The sequence below is a fragment of the Hyperolius riggenbachi genome, chromosome 7 (assembly GCF_040937935.1).
Source record: "Hyperolius riggenbachi isolate aHypRig1 chromosome 7, aHypRig1.pri, whole genome shotgun sequence".
Classification (NCBI taxonomy): domain Eukaryota; kingdom Metazoa; phylum Chordata; class Amphibia; order Anura; family Hyperoliidae; genus Hyperolius; species Hyperolius riggenbachi.
Genome location: NC_090652.1, coordinates 245468041 through 245490517, shown reverse-complemented (window position 1 = coordinate 245490517; position 22477 = coordinate 245468041). Strand labels below are relative to the sequence as shown.

The 22477-nt window shown below is 44.8% G+C and overlaps 1 long non-coding RNA gene across 1 annotated transcript in view; it reads right to left on the bottom strand.

The window, feature by feature from the left end:
- The window catches only part of LOC137525805 (uncharacterized), a 113477-nt gene that overhangs the window by 33938 nt on the left and 57062 nt on the right, over window positions 1-22477 (bottom strand). Inside the window, exon 2 of the long non-coding RNA XR_011023018.1 lies at window positions 9446-9577. This is a non-coding gene — a long non-coding RNA (uncharacterized lncRNA). The remainder of the gene's footprint in view (window positions 1-9445; window positions 9578-22477) is intronic.

The following is a 22477-nucleotide window of genomic DNA, read 5'->3' as shown; positions in this document are numbered from 1 at the left end:
ATAATTGACCCGAAGAATCTAGCTTGTGCATAAGTATCCCATAAGGTCATTTAAAGATGTGTAACAATGGATCGTTAACTGACGGCAATTGCCAAACACATTGTTCCCCTCCTTACCCCGCCCATCAGAAGCCACTCCTTCATGTACTGTACCACCGCCACTCCTTCCCATATCAACGGTACACATTACTCAACTGTAGCCAATATACACATGTCAGGCTAGGGATCCATCCCCAAATGCAGGTAACAGCATGCATGTATGTGTACCTTAAGTCATAGAACATTGTTGCATGGTGCACCCTTCAAAGTCAACATCAGTTCCATTTTAGAACCCAGGCATGCTTGTCCAGTGCTGACTTAACGCTAAAGGTGGCCACACATGTTAAAATTTTTCTGTTCGATTTTACCCCAATGCAATTAAAACAAGTGGTTGTATCGAAAAATGTTAGAGTTTTTCTTTTCCTTTCATTTTTTTTTTTTTTTATTTTGGTCGAGACGACAAATCCGATTGTATTTTCCCGTTTTTCTCTCATTTTTTTTAGATTAGACATGTTGGAAAATTCAAACCAACTTTATCAAGAATTGTATAGTGTGTGATGGTGGATTGTCAAATTGCTGTATATTCAGCCAGAATAAATTGTATATAAAATTCAGTACCAAACTTTGTTGTTTTATAATATAAACAACAAAAAAGGATGGAATTATGAAAGGGGGTGTGTTTGTGTATATAATTAAAAGTTGGACAAAGTATGTTATGGTATGTAGTGCGAAAATAATATTTATGGAACTGTGTTTGTTTTTTTGTAGAATTGCAATAAGGTATAACCTTATTGTTCTTGGTTTACTGTAATTAATAAACATAAATCATTAAGGGTTTGCAGCAAAATAAAGTGTGGTAAATGCAGTTGTCCGTAATGCAGTGTTCAGTGGTAATTGTAATGCTAAACAGCAGATGATGATGGCATGAAATATTGTTAGATGTACAGGGATGAAATATGGTGATAAATGTCACAGTGGAAAATGTTCTATGAAAAAGCAAAATGATCAGAAGTTGAGTGAAAGGATGCTATGCAGGAAGGATTTTCTATCCCACCCATTTTTGTGACACCTAGTATCGGCACGGCTATAGTTGAAATGCTATAGTCCATGGTGGTGTTCCTGTAATGCATATGCCAATAGCGGGACCCTGAATTATGTGTCCCCTTTCCCCTGAGTTGCTATGACTTGGAGGGGGAATAGTATATAACGCATCTGAAAATATTGGCAGAAGCAAGGCGAACAGTCATTCAGCCTGCCTTGCACCCAACTGCCCAGCGCCATTATAATGTGTACATATCAGAGGTGAGGTCACATGACCTTTAACATTGAGGACCAACCAGATGAGTATGCAGAAGTTGGAGAAGGTGGCTTCAATGTGTTAGGAATGTGGAGGAAGAATGGAGGGAGAGAACAGTCTAGGAATGGAATTTTAAGACTAGGACCGCTGGTGCAGCAATCAGGGATGCATAAATTGCAAATGCATCAGTGCCCCTAGCCATAAGGGACCCATGTGATGCCCTTCTCCAATCATTATTAGCTCTTTATTGTTGCTACAGTGGAATTGATTATCTCTATATTTGCTTTGATTAGAGAGGTGACCTGTAGGAAAAAAACACTTATCTCATCACCTGGAAAGCTCTCAATGGTCCCTGACTCTCTTCTTATTTATATTGTAGGTGTCCTTTCTTCCCACATTATCTTTATGTATTTGGCGAGTTTTTGCAAGTGTCTTCAGAGCCACCCACCGCATGTCACACAAATTATGCAGAAGGTATGACAAATATAGATCTGTCAATCAAAGCGACTCCACTTCTCGTCATATAATACTAGAGGGGGCAGGGTGTGGCACCCATCTCAGAAGACACAGGGCAGTGCATCTTCACTGGTGTCACAACAGCTGTGTGGAGAAGTCACCCGAGAAGACAATCAGAGGAAAACTAGAGATAAATGGCAGCTTTTTAGGGAACGTTCATATTATGTTTTCTCCCTACAGATGCATTTTATTATAATCCCAGAGTTCTGCTTTAATATAAATAAGGATAGACCTATAACATTCCAAACTAAGGTCATTAAAGGGGACCTGAACTCAGAACTTTCTCTCTGCTTTAACCACTTGCCGACCGCGCACTCATACCGCGCGTCGGCAAAGTGGCAGCTGCAGGACCAGCGACGCAGGACCAGCGACGCAGTTCTGCGTCGCCGGCTGCAGGCTAATTAATCAGGAAGCAGCCGCTCGCGCGAGCGGCTGCTTCCTGTCAATTCACGGCGGGGGCCTCCGTGAATAGCCTGCGGGCCGCCGATCGCGGCTCGCAGGCTAAATGTAAACACAAGCGGAAATAATCCGCTTTGTTTACATTGTACGGCGCTGCTGCGCAGCAGCGCCGTAAGGCAGATCGGCGATTGCCGGCCAATCAGCGGCCGGGGATCGCCGCCATGTGACAGGGGACGTCCTGTCACTGGCTGCACAGGACGGATAGCGTCCTGTGCAGCCCGGATCACCGGGGGGGGCCAGGTAGGAGAGGGAGGGGGGGAATTTCGCCGCGGACGGGGGCTTTTAGGTGCCCCCCCCCCCGCAACACCCAGGCAGGCAGGAGCGATCAGACCCCCCCAGCACATCATCCCCCTAGTGGGGAAAAAAGGGGGTGATCTGGTCGCTCTGCCTGCACCCTGATCTGTGCTGGGAGCTGCACAGCCCACCCAGCACAGATCAGCTAAAACAGCGCTGGTTCTTAAGGGGGGGTAAAGGGTAGGTCCTCAAGTGGTTAAAAGATAAGCAGCAGCATAATAACCTTTAAAGAAAAAAACATTTCTTTGTTACAGCTGATACAAATCCTGCAATAAATCGGGTTAAGATCATGTGTTTACAAATCAGCTGCTCTGACGAGGCAGCCAGCTGACTCAGCTGAGAGATCAAATTACAGTTGTGATTAGTCACATATGAGGGGGTATTAGACAGGCTAAGTTCTCTAAATGCATACAGGGTGCATTTCTCTTTGTTTTCCTTCTAAAACAAAAGAAAAAACAGGGCACCGAGAGCCCAATAGTGCAATATAGTTTTAACAGAGAAAATCTGTCTAGATAGTTCGTGCAGAAATATACTCACAAAAAAGGGTCACCAGCAGGCAACCACTCGAAAGGCAGGTGGGGAGAATTGGTACCCGACCCCACTCGGGTATAAAAGTCGCTCTCTGTAGACAGGAGAAAAAAGGGGGCGTACCCCTCCACCAAGGGTGGATAAGTAATATGTATCAAACGCAGATAGAACAGAGGCGCCAAAAAGAGTAAAAACACTATTATTTAAAAACAGTAAAAAGAGGGAAGGTAAGGTGGACTTACCTCCCTCTAGCAGTGGAAAACAAAACTCTGAGGTAGAGTAGAATGCATTTATTAAACAGTGTAACTCCTAAAGATGCAACGCGTTTCGCGGGCCACAGCACCGCTTCCTCAGGCCATACAGGAGTTCAAAAAAGCTGTATCCAATCCAAGTATTGAGAGGTGCTCATTCAATACTTGGATTGGATACAGCTTTTTTGAACTCCTGTATGGCCTGAGGAAGCGGTGCTGTGGCCCGCGAAACGCGTTGCATCTTTAGGAGTTACACTGTTTAATAAATGCATTCTACTCTACCTCAGAGTTTTGTTTTCCACTGCTAGAGGGAGGTAAGTCCACCTTACCTTCCCTCTTTTTACTGTTTTTAAATAATAGTGTTTTTACTCTTTTTGGCGCCTCTGTTCTATCTGCGTTTGATACATATTGTTTTCCTTCTAGTTTGAGCAAGAGTTCAGGTCCACTTTAATTGTCACCTAAATACAGCCTGCTTGACATACAATGGGTTACTCTAATACTGACTAAGCTGTAACCTGCTCTTTCCCTCTCTGGTGAATGAACCTTGTATCAGAGGTTGTCCCTTTATTCTCCCACTAAATAGCCATTTACAACCTATCATGAAGACATTTTCGTAGTGAGGGCCTGTAGCAAGGTCAGGGATACAAGGGAAAGAATTAATTCAAATATTGCACCAAGGAACCTGTTTTATTGTAGCCTGGGAACCCTATCTAGTTTACACCGACCACATTAAGAAAATAAATTAAAGTTCAACTGCCCTTGTTTAGCGGCTCTGCCTCCGAGCTCACTGCAACAAACTTTATGGCAGTCATCAGACAGTCAATTCTTCCCCAGACTATTAGTCTGAGGCAGGGAGGACTGACCGGGGCAGAGGGTGACTAAGGCAAAAGAGGTAACAGTGCCAGATTTACAGGACAACAGTAAGCATGCATAATAGTTATGAACATGCAGAATATAAATGTTGTTTCATGCAGTTAGTTAAAGTCAAAATATTTAGTTGCACCACTCTGACACATACAAAGATAAATAAACACTCCTTCAGTGCATGCTTCTCGCCCTTCTCTTTTCATAACTAGGGTTATACAGGTGGCAGCCATCAGCAATTCCTCCTTTGCTGGAAACCACCTAATCCACCAGTATGCCGGATTCTGTCCCGGCAATATGAAAGGAAAGGTTCCTGCAATAAATGTAAAATATTTTATATTTGTCATCATGCAGCTGAAAAAAGGGCTGCTATTTATTATTATAATTTAGAAAATAGATTTTATTTCTGAAATCTTGTATTTTTTATTTGGGTCCATTTTAAGATCATGTTAATTGTTTAAGTGCACCTTTCACTTAGGTCTATGTGTACAGTTGTGCTAAACTTTGTTAAGGTAGGATGTAGGCAGCACTTTCTTTTTCTTTGTTTTCTTTTATGTTTTAGGTGTTGCGCGTAATTCGTTACACACCTTGTGTAATTGAATTTGTTTCTATGTAACCAGCAATTAGTAGTGTTTTTTTTGTGCTGTAAGGCCTAGTGCACACCAAAAACCGCTAGCAGATCCGCAAAATGCTAGCAGATTTTGAAATGCTTTTTCTTCTTTTTCTGTAACGTTTCAGCTAGCGTTTTGTGTAGCGGTTTTGGTGTAGTAGATTTCATATATTGTTGTAGTAAAGCTGTTACTGAACAGCTTCTGTAACAAAAACGCCGGCACAACCGCTCTGAACAGACGTTTTTCAGAGCAGTTTGCGTTTTTCCTATACTTAACATTGAGGCAGAAACGCATCCGCAATCCAGAAAATGCCTCACCCCGGGAGTATGCGTTTCTGCAAAACGCCTCCCGCTCTGGTGTGCACCAGCCCATTGAAATACATTACCCAAGCGTATCCGCAGCCGCAAGCGGATCGCAAAACGCAGCCAAACCGCTCTGGTGTGCACTAGGCCTAACAATTGTACAAGAACCAAGGTATAGTCCACGTACTGCAGCCAGAGGCCAGGCACCAAGGCGCAGCCTCCAGACCACAAACCAGACGGTCTTCCATATATTCGTCAGTACTTGGTGGGACAAATGAATAAAATAATAGATAACTTTTTCAACAAAGATCATAGTATACATTCACAGCACACACATTGCACAACACTCAAAATTAACAAAATGGTGTTGGGGCCCCTCAGCTGTAAAGGGGCCCCAACACTATTTATTTGCCACACAATCATAAAGGAAATATACAAATACACACACTTACTTGACCAGTCTCAAGCTGTTCTGTTGCTGCTACTGCAGTGCAATGCTTATATAGGCCATGAACACCTGAAATATGTTAGTGAATGCCAACTAACACAGGTGCAGAGACGAGCATTGCAATAAAATTAATACGTGGGATGGAAGGTCTCACTTACCAAGAAGAAACTTACCCTAGAAGAAACTTTGTTTAGAAAAAGCTCATTATCACAGAGCGACAGGGGAACATTACCAAGACCAATGAGTCTGGAATAAGTTCACCCCTCAGCATACTTACCTCTCTGATCCTCCAGGACTCCCAGCTTGGTGCCTTAATGTAAACTGCTGCAACGTGAACTTGTTGATACAGGTGACTGGACAAGCCACTTCAGCAACCTACATTCGCAGCTATTAACATTCAAACCCCAGGCTGAGGACCCCGGAGATTTACCAGAGTATAGGATTCAGTAATAACAAGCTCCTCTGAACCATAGGAGTTCATTAGGCATTTTTTTCAACAGAGTTCATCTTAAACAACTGAAATCAACACATCAGTGTTTTAAACTACTGTTCCAGCAGTATGTAGTGCAGTATGTTCATCTAATTATATATCCTGAAGAACTTGACAGAAAAGTATGCTCTAAAGCACACCTGAACCGGGAAAAAAAGTAGAATTTTACTTATTTGTATTTATTTTTTGTGTAATTGGCCACTGCAGCTTTAAGGCCAAGCTGCAGGGCCGCACAAAAGAACACACTAGTGATCCCTCCCCCTTTTACCCCACCAACAGTTATGAATAAAATGCAATATCAACTTTTAGAGAAAATAAACTGAACTTTAAGAACTTGTCATTTCTAAATGAATAATAATACTTGTGGACAAAAGCAAATATGATAACTGTATGGGTTATAAAAAGTAGGAAAACACATTTTTATTGAATATTATGTCAGAGTTTAATACCGCTTTAAAGCAGACCTAATGTATTTAAATGAATTCCACATTGTCAGCAGAGTCCACAAAACTTATAAAAGAATAGCATGAATAAATGTTAAACTGTTTAGCAGCCACATATAGTAAAACTATATGTACACTGCAGGGCTAAATTTTTTGCTGTCGCTGGGGAAGTGTGCCTTCTCCAGCCTGGAAACAAGGCCGTATTTATACTCACCTCACGACGCAGGAAGATGGATCCCTGGACGACGAACATTCCCTGATCCATCTTGCCGGCCGCTATATGCGATGTCAAGCAACAGTACACAACAGACGTAAACAAGAGTTCAAGCGATCGTGTTACTTTGGGCAAAAGTCAACGAGGATCTTAAAGATCCAAACTACCACGACAGTCATAGTCACCAAGCGTCTCCAAACATCGTTAGTGTAATCGTGTGCCTGTACCCACATCGCGAGACCGCTCGTCGCTCAAAAAATCGCTGGTCGTCAGATCTGTGTTGTGTGTAAAGAGAAACGGAGTGACAGTATTCCCAGCGACAGACGCACTATGTCGCATACCAGAGCTGATGCAGTGCTTCCCTCCTGCTTAATAGAGAAATCACCTGTTGCTGCAATGGGTAAAAAAGTGTTGGAGTGGTCAGCGTAAGCGTCATTCTGTCCCTTTTCCAATATGTAATTTACATTTTAGGTCCGCTTCAGGATTGTGAACACTACACATGTTTTCTGGGAACAGAATGAAGTCATGTTCTCAGGGGCGTAACTATGGGGGAGCAGACCCTGCAATCTGGGGGGCCCAGAACTCTGGAGGCTCCAGCTACTTACCCTTCTTTCGATAGAGAGGTCCATCCTCCAGATCAGGATTTGCTGTGCCACAATTGTTATGTGGTGTGTGAAGGGCTGAATTTACCATAAGGCACTGTAGGCACATGCCTACAGGTTCCTGATGATGGAAAGGAGGCTCAATCCCCTCCCCGGACACCTCCCTCCCTCCTTCCCCAAGTACCGAGTACCGAGCAGAGCGTAAATGAGAGGTTACTCACTCAGCTTTTGGCTTTACACTCCCTTTATCGGGGGGGCATCTCTAGCTACCTAATACTGAGTACAGCTCTGGGTACTTAATGCTAAAGGTCACCTGTAGCTACCACGACAAGCAAGGGAAGTAAAGGAGAAATAGCAGCTGGGCCAATCAGCATGCTTGTGCAGTTTGGTGGGGGGTTTGTAGGTCCATGGAGGGCAAAGTCTAGTGTGCCAGGACATCTGTGCCTATAGACTCCTGTGTAAATCCAGGCCTGGGGATTGTGATGGCTACACTTGTTATATGACCTCTGTCAGGCTCAGAGGGTCACCAAGGGGAAACGAGGAAAGGGGTATGAATGCTGGAGGGGCCCATCAAACTAAATTTGCGGGTGGCATGATTTATAGTTCCACCACTGCATGTTCTACATACAAACTGATCATTTATAATGTACTGAAGGCATTGAATCACTTAGATAAAAGGAGCAACATCACATTTCATTTTTATTTTTATCACTGTGATGAAGTCATAATGTAATACAGCTGAGGAAGACTGATATACAACACTGGAATCCAGTCGGAAACAAACATCTCCGGGATGGCAAATTGAGAACTGAATACATTAAAAATGACACAATTACTATTTAGGAGAGAATCTGCACAAGATCGTCATTAGTCTGATTCGCGCCTGTCCCCGAGCTCCATCTTGTAACAACCTGGATCCCGCAGATGAAGGGAGGAAACTATGGGTGAAAAATAGTATGTAGCTTTCACAGTAGGACGTTTTCTTTTTATAGAGTTGTAGAGTATGTTGACCTTCTTAAAGCATCTGGTTGGCAGCTTTTAGCTGGCAGGGGGTGCGTCAGGAAGACTGCCACAGCAGATTCATGCACAAATTCATTTGTAGGTTTCAGCACAGAAATGCAGCAAAAAAGCATACAAATGTCATCTTATGCATTCAAAGCACGGGAATATTAATGCAGATAAGTAACCTTTTCATTACTTTATTTTTCATTTACGGATGTAATCACCTGATCATCTCTAACAAATTGCAGTGTTAATTTTAATTCTGACAAGCCCGCGATTAATCAGAATGGTTCAGTTTTGTTCGCTATCTCTATAAATACCTAACATTTTATATGGTTATTTTAACATACACCTTTTTTATCAACATCAATAATTTTTGCAATTCCTGTTAATAATGACATTATTACCTGCAGATGTTAAAGGATAAGTGAACTTATAAATATGGAAAATCACTGTAGTTTGCCTTCTGATCAAAGTTCAAAGTTCCTTGTTGCTTTGTTTTCCCAGTCCTCTTGTTTCACATAACGAAGGTAACTAAACTTTTATGCAATATACTGTCTGACATCAGTGCTTGGAGATGAAATTTAAAGTATAACTGACCTAAAGCAAAGTTACCTACGATAAACCCCAAGGCAAAATTAACCTGGGGGCTCCCATGAGCCCACCTGGTAGGCAGAATTGGGTTCCCCTTTATTTCTGGAAAAGTCCCTCCATCCCCCCACAGTATCCAGTGATGGCCTGGTGGTCCCCCCATCCCCCTTACAGTATTCCTTGGCAGACTAGTAGTCCCCACAATAATGGCAGGCACAACGTAGCTCTCCCCCAAACCTCCCGTCCAATTTAATGGCACTATGGCAACAGCTTTTCCCCCCTATACCACCCGGAATGAATTATTAGTAGCCGACTGTCTTTCGCCCCCAGGACTTTAATGTCCTTTAATGTCAGACAGGCAGGCAGGCAATTCTGCTCTTAATTTTAAATAACGCCCCCCAGCATTAACTTTGCCATCATCATACCTGTGCAGCCAATTATTTAACATGTAACATTGCACAGTGTGCACAGCTGAAGGGATGTAGCATCACTTACCTAGTGGATGCACCGTCCCTCTCTGCAGCGTGCAGGCTTGAGCGGGACACTTCCTCCTCTTCTCCCCCCGGTGGTAGCACAGCGCCACTTCCTTCTTCGCCGGCCTGTATGCCCTGACGTGACGTAACATACCTGCATCAAAGGGAGAGCGACACTGCTGTGATCATTTGGATGAAGCCAGGGCCGATTACCCATAGCAGGAAATGTTCCCCTCCCCCTACTGCCAAACACATAATTCCATACGTGGCTTAAAGCAATATTGCGCAAGGTGATGGGGGACACTTGGGGGGCAATTGCCCACCTTGCCCAATATGTTAGCACTAGCTATGTTCAGAGAAATGTTCATGCTTAATCAACATACTTCAGTTTATTGTCCATACCACTCCACATCCCCCCTCCCTTTTCCCTTTAATCAAACCTTGACATAAGTTCACAATTATATGTCAGACAGGAAGGGGCAGGCCTGCTCTGAAGATGTTCCCTCATATCACCCTCTTGTTTGCTACTCTTAAAGCGGAATGAGACCCAGCATTTCTTATTTGCTCTAATAGATTATTTACAGCATATTATATACAACCAGCCTTTTTTTTTTCACTAGAACATCATTCAAAGGGTTACACACAGGACTTAACAGTTCAGTGCAGAGAAATTTGGACGCATCCTAAGTAGTAGATAATGTTATCTTGTGTTTAATTGTATCAAGTGAGGAATGTAAATAAACACTTCTACACTGCCAGGTCCCCTGAACAAAGTCAGACAATTTAGAAAGCATTTCTGCTTGTTAGAACATGAATAAAGCCGTTATAAATAAAATGCAAAGTCAGCTTTCAGAGCAATAAAAGTGTACTTTGGGAACATATAATTTCTAAATGAATACTAATACTTATGCACAAAAGCAAATATGATAACCGTATGGTATAAAAAAGTAGGAAAACATGTTTTTATTGAATATTATGTCAGGGTTTTATACCGCTTTAAGGAAAGCAAACAGAGCAGGGGAAGTGGAGGGAAATGGGCAGGGCCGTTTCTAGACTCTCTGCTGCCTTAGGCAAACTTGTAAAGACGCGCCTGCCTACCACCCACCCCCAACCTTTTGGGATGATTGCCCAGCACCCGACAATTTGCACCACACATTATAGTTGCAGTGCAAGAAAAAAAAACACCCTCAGTATAAGTAGTTAGTTAGGTAGCCAGGTATAGGTGCCCACTGCATAGTAAGCCAGGTATAGATGCCCCCAGTATAGGTTAGCCAGGTAGGTTCCCCCAGTATAGGTAAGCCAGGTAGGTTCCCCCAGTATAGGTAAGCCAGGTAGGTTCCCCAGTAGAGCTTAGTAAGGTAGGTTCCCCCAGTATAGGTTAGCCAGGTATGTTTCCCAAGTATAGGTTAGCCAGGTAAGTGCCCCCAGTATAGGTTAGCCAGGTAGGTTCCCCCAGTATAGCTTAGTAAGGTTGGTTCCCCCAGTATAGATTAGCCAGGCATGTTTCCCAAGTATAGGTTAGCCAGGTAAGTGCCCCCAGTATAGGTTAGCCAGGTATGTTCCCCCAGTATAGCTTAGTAGCTTAGTAAGGTAGATTCCCCCAGTAAAGGTTAGCCAGGTATGTTTCCCAAGTATAGGTTAGCCAGGGGAAGCGCCCCCAGTATAGGTGTATAGGTTAGCCAGGTAGGTTCCCCCTGTATAGCCATTCTGACACCCCCCCCCCCCCTTCCCCTCAATTTGGAATAATTGCCCAGCACCCGACAATTAGCACCGCACGTTATAGTTGCGATGCAACCACAAAAAAACACCCTCAGTATAGGTAGATAGCCAGGTATAGGGTGCCCCTTGAATAGGAAGCCAGATATAGATGCCTCCACTATAGGTTAGTCAGGTAAGTGCCCCCAGTATGGGTTGGTCAGGTAGGTTCCCCCAGTATAAGTTAGCTAGGTAGGTTCCCCAGTATAGGTTAGCAAGGTAGGTTTTCCCAGTATAGATTAGCCAGGTATATTTCCCCAGTATAGGTTAGCCAGGTAGGTTTCCCCAGTATAGGTTAGCCAGGTAAGTGCCCCCAGTATAGGTTAGCCAGGTAGGTTCCCCCAGTATAGGCATTCTGACACCCCCAAACCCGCCCCCCCCCCTCCCCTTCCCCTAAATTTGGAATGATTGCCCAGAACCCGACAATTAGCACCGCACGTAACACCCTCAGTATAGGTAGATAGCCAGGTATAGGTGCCCCCTGAATAGGAAGCCAGATATAGATGCCCCACTATAGGTTAGTCAGGTAATTGCCCCCAGTATAGGTTAGTCACGTAGGTTCCCCCAGTAGAGGTTAGCCAGGTAGGTTCCCCCAGTAGAGGTTAGCCAGGTAGGTTTCACCAGTAGAGGTTAGCCAGGTAGGTTCCCCCAGTATCGGTTAGCCAGGTAGGTTTCACCAGTAGAGGTTAGCCAGGTAGGTTCCCCAGTATAAGTTAGTCAGGTAGGTTCCCCCAGTAGAGGTTAGCCAGGTAGGTTCCCCCAGTATCGGTTAGCCAGGTAGGTTTCACCAGTAGAGGTTAGCCAGGTAGGTTCCCCCAGTATAGGTTAGTCAGGTAGGTTTCCCCAGTAGAGGTTAGCCAGGTAGGTTCCCCCAGTATCGGTTAGCCAGGTAGGTTTCACCAGTAGAGGTGAGCCAGGTAGGTTCCCCTGTCTTACTTAATTATTTGTATTTGGTAATTACAGACTAGTGTGTCATATTTACTCTATTAGACTCTATATCTGTATAATTGTACATATGGCACCAGTTTATTTTCACCTGCAGATGGTTCTCTAACCCCACCCCCCACCCCCCTCTCTTTCATTAAAATTGTTTTAAATGCCCCATCTATTTATAATAAAGGACTGTTTTGTTCATATCCTGGTGCAACTCTTTTTGTAAATAGCATCAGAGATAAATTAAGATGAGGCACCTAAGCAAGGTAGTAGCTTTGGCACCTCCTTATGGTTCTAAGATGGGAGAAGGATCAGAGAAAGTGCAGTTGGGCCCCTTGACACCCACTGGCCCTTAGGGATCTGCCTAGGTTGCCTTGTGGATGATCCTGCTCTGCATAGCATTGCTCCCTTGGCCTGTTGCACAGTATATCTAAAGACATTGATCTAGGTGGTGCTAACCTAATACATTTGTTGCATTGCTAAATGTCGGGAGCTCTGTGCGCAATCCTATAATGCAATCCTATAATGCCATGTCTGCCTCACGTCCATTTTCTCTTGGATGTCCGCCAGGTTCATGAAGCTTAATCTGGAAAAGACTGAGCTTCTGATATTCCTGACCCTCACTGCTGGACCCCTCCACGGTCGACAACACAACCATCCACCCCACCCACCAAGCCCGCTGCCTAGGTGTCACCCTGGACTCGGCTCTCTCCTTTACACCAGGTATCCAAAGTATTACCCGATACTGCAACTTCCACCTCTGCAGCATCTCCAGGTTCTGCTCCTACCTGCCCCCTGACACCATGAAATGCCTCATCCATGCCCTTTGTCATCTCCCGCCTAGACTACTGCAGTTCCCTTTTATCAGGCCTCACTTTAAACCGCATCGCCCGATTCAATCAGGACAAAACACCTGTCCTTTGCTCCCTCCACTGACTACTCATAAAATGGAGAGTTCTATTTAAAGAGATTCAGAGCTGAGTCATATTGCCCTTTTTTTTTTACTTACCTGGGGATTCCTCCAGCCCCATAAGCATGGATGTGTCCCTCGCCGTCCTCCTTAGCACCTCCGTTAAACCGCAATCTTCGCCAGCAAGAGCAAAATGCCCTGGCTGATGTCACTCAGTCAGACTGAGGTTGACTGTGCCACGTATCGGTGGTTGACTGCGGCTGAATGGAGGATTCTGTGAGGACTGCGGGAGGATGGCGAGGGACACATCCATGCTTATGGGGCTGAAGGAAGCCCCTGGTAAGTAAAAAAATGGCAATATGACTCAGCTCTGAGTCTCTTTAACCACTTCGGTACCAGCAGCCTCTGCCCCCTTAAGGACCAGAGGCTGCTGGCACGCTAACACGCCGCATACCGATGAATCGCCGCAATAATCCGTCGCTCCCGCCGGTCACGCTGCTCTGTCCCCGCCGCATGCTGCTCTCTCTGCGTCTCTATGACGGCAGAGTGCTGTGCGCCGGTCAGGAGCCGCTTTCATTGGCTCCTGACCCTGTCACTCAATGTAAGCCATTGGGATTGGCTTACAGTAATGACAGGGCCAGGAGCCAATGAAAACGGCTCCTGCCCGGCTCACAGTGCTCTGCCGTCATAGAGGCGGCAGGGCAGCATATTGCGCCGGGGGCAGAACGGCGGCGCTTGGTGAATGGGACGTAGAGTTTACGTCCGGTCAGAACCGCAGCGCCACCCGCCCGACATAGATTTGTACTGCATCGGTCCCTAATTGGTTAAGATTGGCTTATTGACATTCAAATTTTAGCAAAATTTGGGCCCTGGATACCTCAGGGATTTGCGGCAGCTACATAACACCTCCCAAAATCTTAGAAGGATCTAATAACCTGGTCACCCCCAGAGTCCATCTCAAAACCTTTAGAGACAGAGCCTTCTGTCATGATGCCCCGCCCCTAACACTTTGGAACTCTGTGCTACAGCCAATCAGGTCATTCAGGACTTCCCCATCCCTGGAAGTATTTAAAGGACCTCTGTCGCGAAAATCTTAAAATGTAAAATACATGTAAACATATACAAATAAGAAGTACGTTTCTTCCAGAGTAAAATTAGCCATAAATTACTTTTCTCCTTTGTTGCTGTCACTTACAGTAAGTAGTAGAAATCTGACATTACCAACAGATTTTGGACTAGCCCATCTTTTCATGGAGGGGTTCCCAGGGTTTCCTTTATTTTTAAAAGCACTTAGTAAATGGCAGTTGCTCTGTCCAACTGCCAAAAAAAGTGTACAGTGAGCAGGGAGGCTGGCCAGCATCTTTGTATAAATCTTTTTCAGGGAATGTCTTTATAAAGAATAAAGGGCATGCTGAGAATCCCCTATGAATAGATAGACTAGCCCAAAATCTGTCAGTAATGTCAGATTTCTAATACTTACTGTAAGTGACAGCAACACAGGAGAGAAGTAATTTATGGCTCATTTTACTCAGGAAGAAATGTACTTCTTATTTGTAAGTGTTTTAAATTTTAAGATTTTCGCGACAGTTCCTCTTTAAGTCCGGAAATGCCATCTGTTTAGTCTGGGATTTATGAATACCTGACTAATTCCTCCGTACCACAGTCCACCCTGCAACCATGTATTGATCTGAGACATATCTATGCGCTTTGAGTTCTATGTGAGAAAAGCTCTTTACATATGTACTTGTGTTATAGCAATAAAACCCAATTATCTGCAAATCTCTTATGGAACAAGCAGATTTGTCCCCTAGTGACCTCCCTATTGCTCCTACATGACACCAGCAGAATAAGCTGACAAGCAGAAAGTTCTGTATCGTCACGATGACACTAATGTCAGTCTCAAATATGGGAAATAATTAGGACCATCATCAAAGTCATTTATGATCCGTTAAAGCGGCCCAGGGTGCCCCATTACTCTTCTTTATAGAATCGTATACAAATATGACCATTTGTTTTCTCCGGCACCAACTCACAGAACAATATAAATCTGATATTAATTATGAGGTCAAGCGGCAAGCTGTCAAATAAAACATTATCAAAGGCATTTTACACGAACGGGATGACGGCGCGTCTTGAGATATCACCGGGACAGTTAGTGGCGGCTATAAAACAGCCAGGTTCATCTAATAAAGTGTGCAAGCATTCCACTTTATTTAGTGGGTTAATAGTGATTCAATATATTTAGTGCTGCGAGCGACTCTTCTTCAGCCGCTGCATTTGAATGAAAAATGACCACTCAAGGAACATATCCCTTGGCAAAATGATCCATTTAATCAGTGTTATTGTTTATATCTAGACAGTGGGTTTTAATCTGTTCTCCGCTAATTCTAAGTGGAGGGAGAGATACAGCCAGCGTCTTGCTGAGTCGGTTCTTCTGGAAACTATCTATCATGGTTGTAGTAACATCTAGCAGGTGCAGGGTCTCCTCTCAGCCGGCTGCCTCGTCCTTTGGGGATTCCAGTTTAGGATCCAGAAAACATCTGTCCTCTATTCCGAAAGGTCTTCTTACTACATCATTTACTAGGCTGACTTTTTTTGGTTGGGGGAGGGCAGTTATTATCATTATGGTGCAGATGCATTTGAAATAGGTACATGATCCATTTATAAGATTACAGGGAGGACAATTAGTATAATTCATTTATGTAGTGTAGTGTATTCTGCATTGCTTTAGGAGTCGATTATCAGACATCCTCCATTTTTCTGTAGCTCAGTACTCTGTTCACTGAGGGTAATCACCAATGAGCGGGAGCAAACCTACGGGAAGAATGGTTAGCTCTCTCGCCTTGCAGCGCTGGGTCCCTGGTTCGAATCCCAGCCAGGGCACTATCTGCAAAGAGTTTGTATGTTCTCTCCGTGTCTGCGTGGGTTTCCTCCAGGCACTCTGGTTTCCTCCCACATTCCAAAAACATACAGATAAGTTAATTGGCTCCCCTTAAAATTGGCCCTAGACTACAGTACTTACACTACATAATATAGACATATGGCAATGGTATGTAGGGATTAGATTGTGAGCTCCTTTGAGGGACAGGTAGTGACAAGATATATATATATATATATACTGTACAGCGCTGCGTAATATGTCGGCGCTATATAAATACTAAATAATAATAATAATAATAAAAAATGCTTGCTGTGTTAAATAACTTCTAATGGCAGCAGCACTGCTTGCTTCAAATGTGCAGACTCTTTATGGGTTCGTAGACAAGGACATTTCAATATTATAGGTTTCGGTCACCAGACATGACAATTGTGATTACATCAGGAGACAGATTTCCAATATTCTGTTTATAAGCATACTTGTTGGTCTTTCTACTAGGTAGTGTGTTCTGGCTCAAGGCAGGGGTGCAGCTAAGGTTTTTGTGGCCCCAAGCGGACTGTAGTAAGTGGCCCTATCCTGCGGCGAAAAATGGGTGTGGCTATCCCGCATAAGTGGGCGTGGCCATGACATGTGGGTGGAGCGGAAGGGCGGATTGGGGCGGGGCTGTTAGCGGGAAAAAATGGATGTGGGGGTGATTGAGGCGCGCGCATGACATTGTATGGGCGGAGCTTAACCGTAGCACAGCAAATATAGCCAACTATGACCATTAAATAATAAATGCAGCAACAGTTACCCCAGACACCAGAAAATAAAAACATTTCAGCAGAAAACAAACGCAATTTGTGCAACATTTCAACAGAAAACAAACGCAATTTGTGCAACATTTCAACAGAAAACAAACAGAATTTGGGCCACATTTCAGCAGAAATCAAACGCAATTTGGGCCACATTTCAGCAGAAATCAAACGCAATTTGGGCCACATTTCAGCAGAAATCAAACGCAATTTGGGCCACATTTCAGCAGAAATCAAACGCAATTTGGGCACATTTTCAGCAGAAATCAAACGCAATTTGGGCACATTTTCAGCAGAAATCAAATGCAATTAGGGCACATTTTCAGCAGAAATCAAACGCAATTAGGGCACATTTTCAGCAGAAATCAAACGCAATTAGGGCACATTTTCAGCAGAAATCAAATGCAATTAGGGCACAGTTCAGCAGAAATCAAACGCAATTAGGGCCACATTTTCAGCAGAAATCAAACGCAATTAGGGCACAGTTCAGCAGAAATCAAACGTAATTAATGCACATTTTCAGCAGAAATCAAACGCAATTAGGGCACATTTTCAGTAGAAATCAACCGCAATTAGGGCACAGTTCAGCAGAAATCAAAAGCAATTAGGGCCACATTTTCAGGAGAAATCAAACGCAATTACGGCACAGTTCAGCAGAAATCAAACGCAATTAGGACCACATTTTCAGCAGAAATCAAACGCAATTAGGGCACAGTTCAGCAGAAATCAAACGCAATTAGGGCACGGTTCAGCAGAAATCAAACGCAATTAGGGCACATTTTCAGCAGAAATCAAACGCAATTAGGGCCACATTTTCAGCAGAAATCAAATGCAATTAGGGCCACATTTTCAGCAGATATCAAACGCAATTAGGGCACATTTTTAGCAGATAAACGCAATTAGGCACATTTTCAGCAGATAAACGCAATTAGGGCTGCAAAAAGAAAAGAATTTACTCACCTGGCACTGGCAGAAGTCTTCTCTCCCCATCTCCCGGCCGGCTCCTCAGGCGCGCAGTTCCCACGGAGCTCCCTCCCTCCTCCAATCTCCCGCGCTGATTGAATGCAGGGCTACGGGAAGATGGCCACCCGAAGCCCTGTACTGGAGACATAAATAGTCTCCAGAGCAGGGCTTCGGCGGCGGCCATCTTCCCGTAGCCCTGCTCTGCTCTGCCAGCCCCGCGGGGCTGCGGGAAAACAGTGACGTCACGCCGACGTCACAGAGCTGCCGAGGCCCCTAAGATCTTAAGGCCCCAAGCGGCCGCGTGGTCTGCTTTATGCCTCGCGGCGCCCCTGGCTCAAGAAAGTTGGGGAGGGGGGAGCAGGAAGCATTTTGGACTGCCAGAGAAGGCAGTAGCAATAAACAAAAAAAGGACCTAACAGATACATTGATTGATCGATTGACTGGCAGCAGTAGACATATGGGAATGGCTGTTCAGACAATAGACTGTCATCTGAAAAGATGAGAAGCCATTGTTTCTGGTAACAAGTCGACTGTGCACAGGTAACTATAGGGGGCATATAAAGATAGATGTTTGATGGCTGAACAAATTATTTGAGATTATTTTGGCCATTAGTTTGATTGATTGATTGAGAGGAAGCAGCAGACACTGGGGGACAGCTGAACACACAGTAGACTTTCATCTGAAAAGATGAGTAACTACTGTTTCTGGTGTCAAGTTGACTGTGCACAGGTAACTATAGGGGGCATACAAAGATTAGATGTATGCCTCTCTTCCCCTCCAAAATGACAGCTGGGGCAGCGGGCAGCAAACAGGCAGGGCGGGCAGGCGGGTGGGCGGAGAATACTCACTTGACTGCCGCGTATCACCCACTGGAACGCTGCGTTGCCGTCATGTGCCTCTTCTGCGTCTCGGCATTGGAGGCGCAGAAGGGGCACGTGATGGAGACGCAGCATTCCAGCGGCTGGTACACGGAAGTCAAGTGAGTATTCTCCACCCGCCCGCCTGCCCGCCCTGCCTGTTTGCTGCCCGCTGTCATTTTGGAGGGGAAGAGAGGCAGAAGGAGGGGACCCAGGTGAGGGAGGGGGGATATGCCCCCCTCCCCACCGCTATCCCTGTCACCCCTCCTTCTAGCTATACGGGGGGGGGGGGCACTATACAACCTACAATGGGGGCCCATACTACCTACACTGGGGGGGCACTATACTAGCTACAATGGGGGCCACTATACAACCTACACAGGAGGGGCACTATACTAGCTACAATGGGGGCCACTATACTTGCTACACTGGGGGCAGCTATACGGGGGCATTATACTAGCTACACTGGGGGCCACTTTACTAGCTACCTTGGGGCCACTATACTAGCTACACTGGAGGGGGGCACTATACTAGCTACAATGGGGGGCACTATACTAGCTACAATGGGGGCCACTATGCTAGCTACACTGGGGGCAGCTATACTACCTACACTGGGGGCCACTATACTACCTAAACTGGGGGTCACTATACTACCTAAACTGGGGGCCACTATACTAGCTACACTGGGGGCAACTATACTAGCTCCACTGGGGGCAGCTATACTACTTACACTGGGGGGCCACTATACTACCCATCTTGGGAGTAGCTATACTGGGGGCCACTATACTAGCTACACTGGGTGCAGCAGCACTACCTACATTGGGGGCAGCAGCTATGCTGCCTATCCTGGGACAACTATACTAGCTATACTGGGGGCAGCTATATTGGGGCAACTATACTACCTTCACTGGGGGCAACTAGCTACCTATACTGGGGTCTGGGGGCAACTGTGCTAGCTACCTATACTGGGGGCAACTTTATTACATATACTGGGGCAACTATATTACCTATGTAGGGGGCACCTATACCCGGCATTACCGCCGTGGCGCACTTAGTTTGCCACACTCGCTCTTGTACTTTTTTTGGGGGGGGGGTGTCTTTTAATACCCAGCACCGGGTGTCAAATGCCCTAGGTTCGCCACTGAAACAGTAAAATTTAATTTCATGCTTTGAGCATTAAGCGTGAGATTTCTGGAAAGCTTTGGACACCAAAATGGAAAGTTGCCATGGCTACAGTGGGCCATACCAAGATGTATTGGTCATTGCTAGAAATCACAGCTGGCTGCAGAATGATATGGAAAGGTAATATCTGATAACAGTGTATTGCAAAATTACTAGTGAGGAGCAAAACATATTCTTTATATGCAAATTTCCACTGAGGCATAAAGGAACAAAAATATACGGTACCTTTCAAAAGCAGCAGCTGCAAGCCCATTAACTTTTAGCTGGTTAATTAACCAGCAGCTAGAGCCTTTGATAATCATACAGGTATCTTGACTTATTCCTAAAAAAAAAAATATATACTGTATATATAATTTCTATCATTTCTCCACCTATAACTAGTTTGGAGATATTATTATTTTGCACTCTCTGTATGCCTCCACATTTGAACTTATTAAGTAATTACACTTCCACACTGCTGAAATGAGACTGTGTGCACGGCAATAAATTATCCTATCTATAAATTATGATTTAGCTGGAATTCCCTAGCTGAAGTCATCATTTATAAATATGGCAGCGGTTCCCCTGGGGAGAAGGCTCTCATGTCTGGAAGACTGCAGAGTTTAGTGTGCCTTTGTTGCTGAGACCTCAGTAAGAAAAACATTTTAATGCTACACAGTAAGGGAGGCAAGTCTCCTTGTGACTTAGAGATTGCTCTGTGTTAGTGAAGAACAATTTAATCAGAATCAGAATCACTTTTATTTCGCCAAGCACGACTGGGCCGTGCCCGGAATTGGACTTGGCACATTAATACAGGGCCTATACATAGAAACAACTGAGACATCAGAACATAGGACATAATAGACATCAATACAACACATATATCTACACATATATATATATATATATATATATAAACCACAATTCTCCATAACTAGGTTGGTTCCAGGCAGAAAGTCTACGGGGGTAGAGCATGAGCAGAGTTTATGGAGTTCAGCGAGTTTACCGCTGAGGGGAAGAAGCTGTTTTTGTGTCTCATGGTCTTTGTGGAGATGGACCTATACCTCAGATACCTCCGCCCCAAGGGGAGCTGATTGAAAAATTGGTGGCCAGGGTGGGAGGGATCCTTGGCAATCTTCATTGCTCTGGAGCGTAGTCTGGCATTGTAGAGGGACTCCAGGGCAGGGAGTGTGTACCCGATTATCCTTTCCGCTGACCTGATGACCCTCTGTAGTTTGCGCCTGTCACTTTCAGTGGAGCCAGCATACCAGACAAGGATGGAAGAACAGAGGACGGATTTGATGGTTGCGGTATAGAAGTTCGTCAGGAGTTTCAGGGACATGCTGAACTTCTTCAGTTGGCAGAGAAAGAAAAGCCTCTGCTGGGCTTTCCTCTGGGTCGAGACAGTGTTTGCCTTCCACTTCAGGGTGCTGGAGATGGTGGTGCCCAGGAGGCGGGCACAGGGCACTTTTTCCACCAACATCCCTCCAATGTGCAGTGGAGGTGGGGAGGGGGCATGCTTCCTAAAGTCAATGATGATTTCAACGGTTTTTGCATTGTTGGGGACCAGCTTGTTCTCCCTGCACCAGTGGCAAATGCTGTCAACCTGGTGGCGGTATGCCTGATCGTCGTTGCCGGAGATCAGGCCGACTATAGTGGTGTCATCCGCAAATTTGATTACCTTGACAGAATTTGCTGAGGATCTGCAATTGTTCGTGTAGAGGGACAACAGGAATGGCGACAAGACGCAGCCTTGTGGGGCCCCTGTGTTGGTGATCTTTGGCTGTAAGGTGATAGAGCCCAGCTTGACAACCTGAGATCTGTTTGTAAGGAAGTCCCTGATCCACAGTTGAAGTGTGGGGTGGACTCCGAGCTCAGCCAGATTTTCTTGTAGTATATGGGGGCTAATGGTGTTAAATGCCGAGCTGAAGTCGAGGAGGAGGACCCTGGCATATGAATTTGGTTTGTCGAGGTGATTGTTGACAAGCTCCAGACAGATGTTAATGGCATCGTCGGTCGACCTATTTGCATTATAAGCAAATTGATATGGGTCTAATTGGGCTTCTGTTTTGTGCTTGAGGAGGGGCAGGACTGCTTTTTCAAAAGTTTTCATTATAACTGATGTGAGAGCGACAGGTCTGAAGTTAAAGGACCACTATAGAGAATTTTTTGACATCATGATACCTCTATAGTCAGTTTTGCAATAGTAGCAGAATAAAATCCTCAATATACTTCATATCAAAGAAAAGCTCAGAAATGTCACTTTTTCTCTAACTAACAGTTTTCTGTGAAGATCCTTGTTTATTCAGGTCACGGACGGTACACAGAAAGGAAAAGTAAGGTAGTTTGAAATGGACACCCTTTTCTCTTCTATAAAATGTAATCACTTTAATAGAGTGATATCTCTAGTTCTAATAAATGAAGGGAAAACAGTTATTATAAGCAGGGATGAGCGAGATCGTTTTTTAGAAAAGCGAAATCATCCTTGAGTGTGTGTGTGTGTGTATGTGGGTAGGAGGGGGTGGGGGGGCTCAGGCTGTGTGAGCAGGGGTTAAAGCACACTTGGACTGGGATGGAAAAGTGGACTTATACTTACCTTGGGCTTCTTCATGCCCCCCCTCCACCTTTTCCCCATATCCTTTGAAGCCCCTCAGTGTCATTGGGTCCTCTCCATTGTGCTGCTGCCCCCCCCCCCCTTAATTAATTTCTGACCTTGCTTGGTCACATTTTTGTCCATGCACCGCCATAAGTTGTTCTCTTGCCCCCCTGAGGACTCTCTGCATGCGTGGTAATTTCATGCAG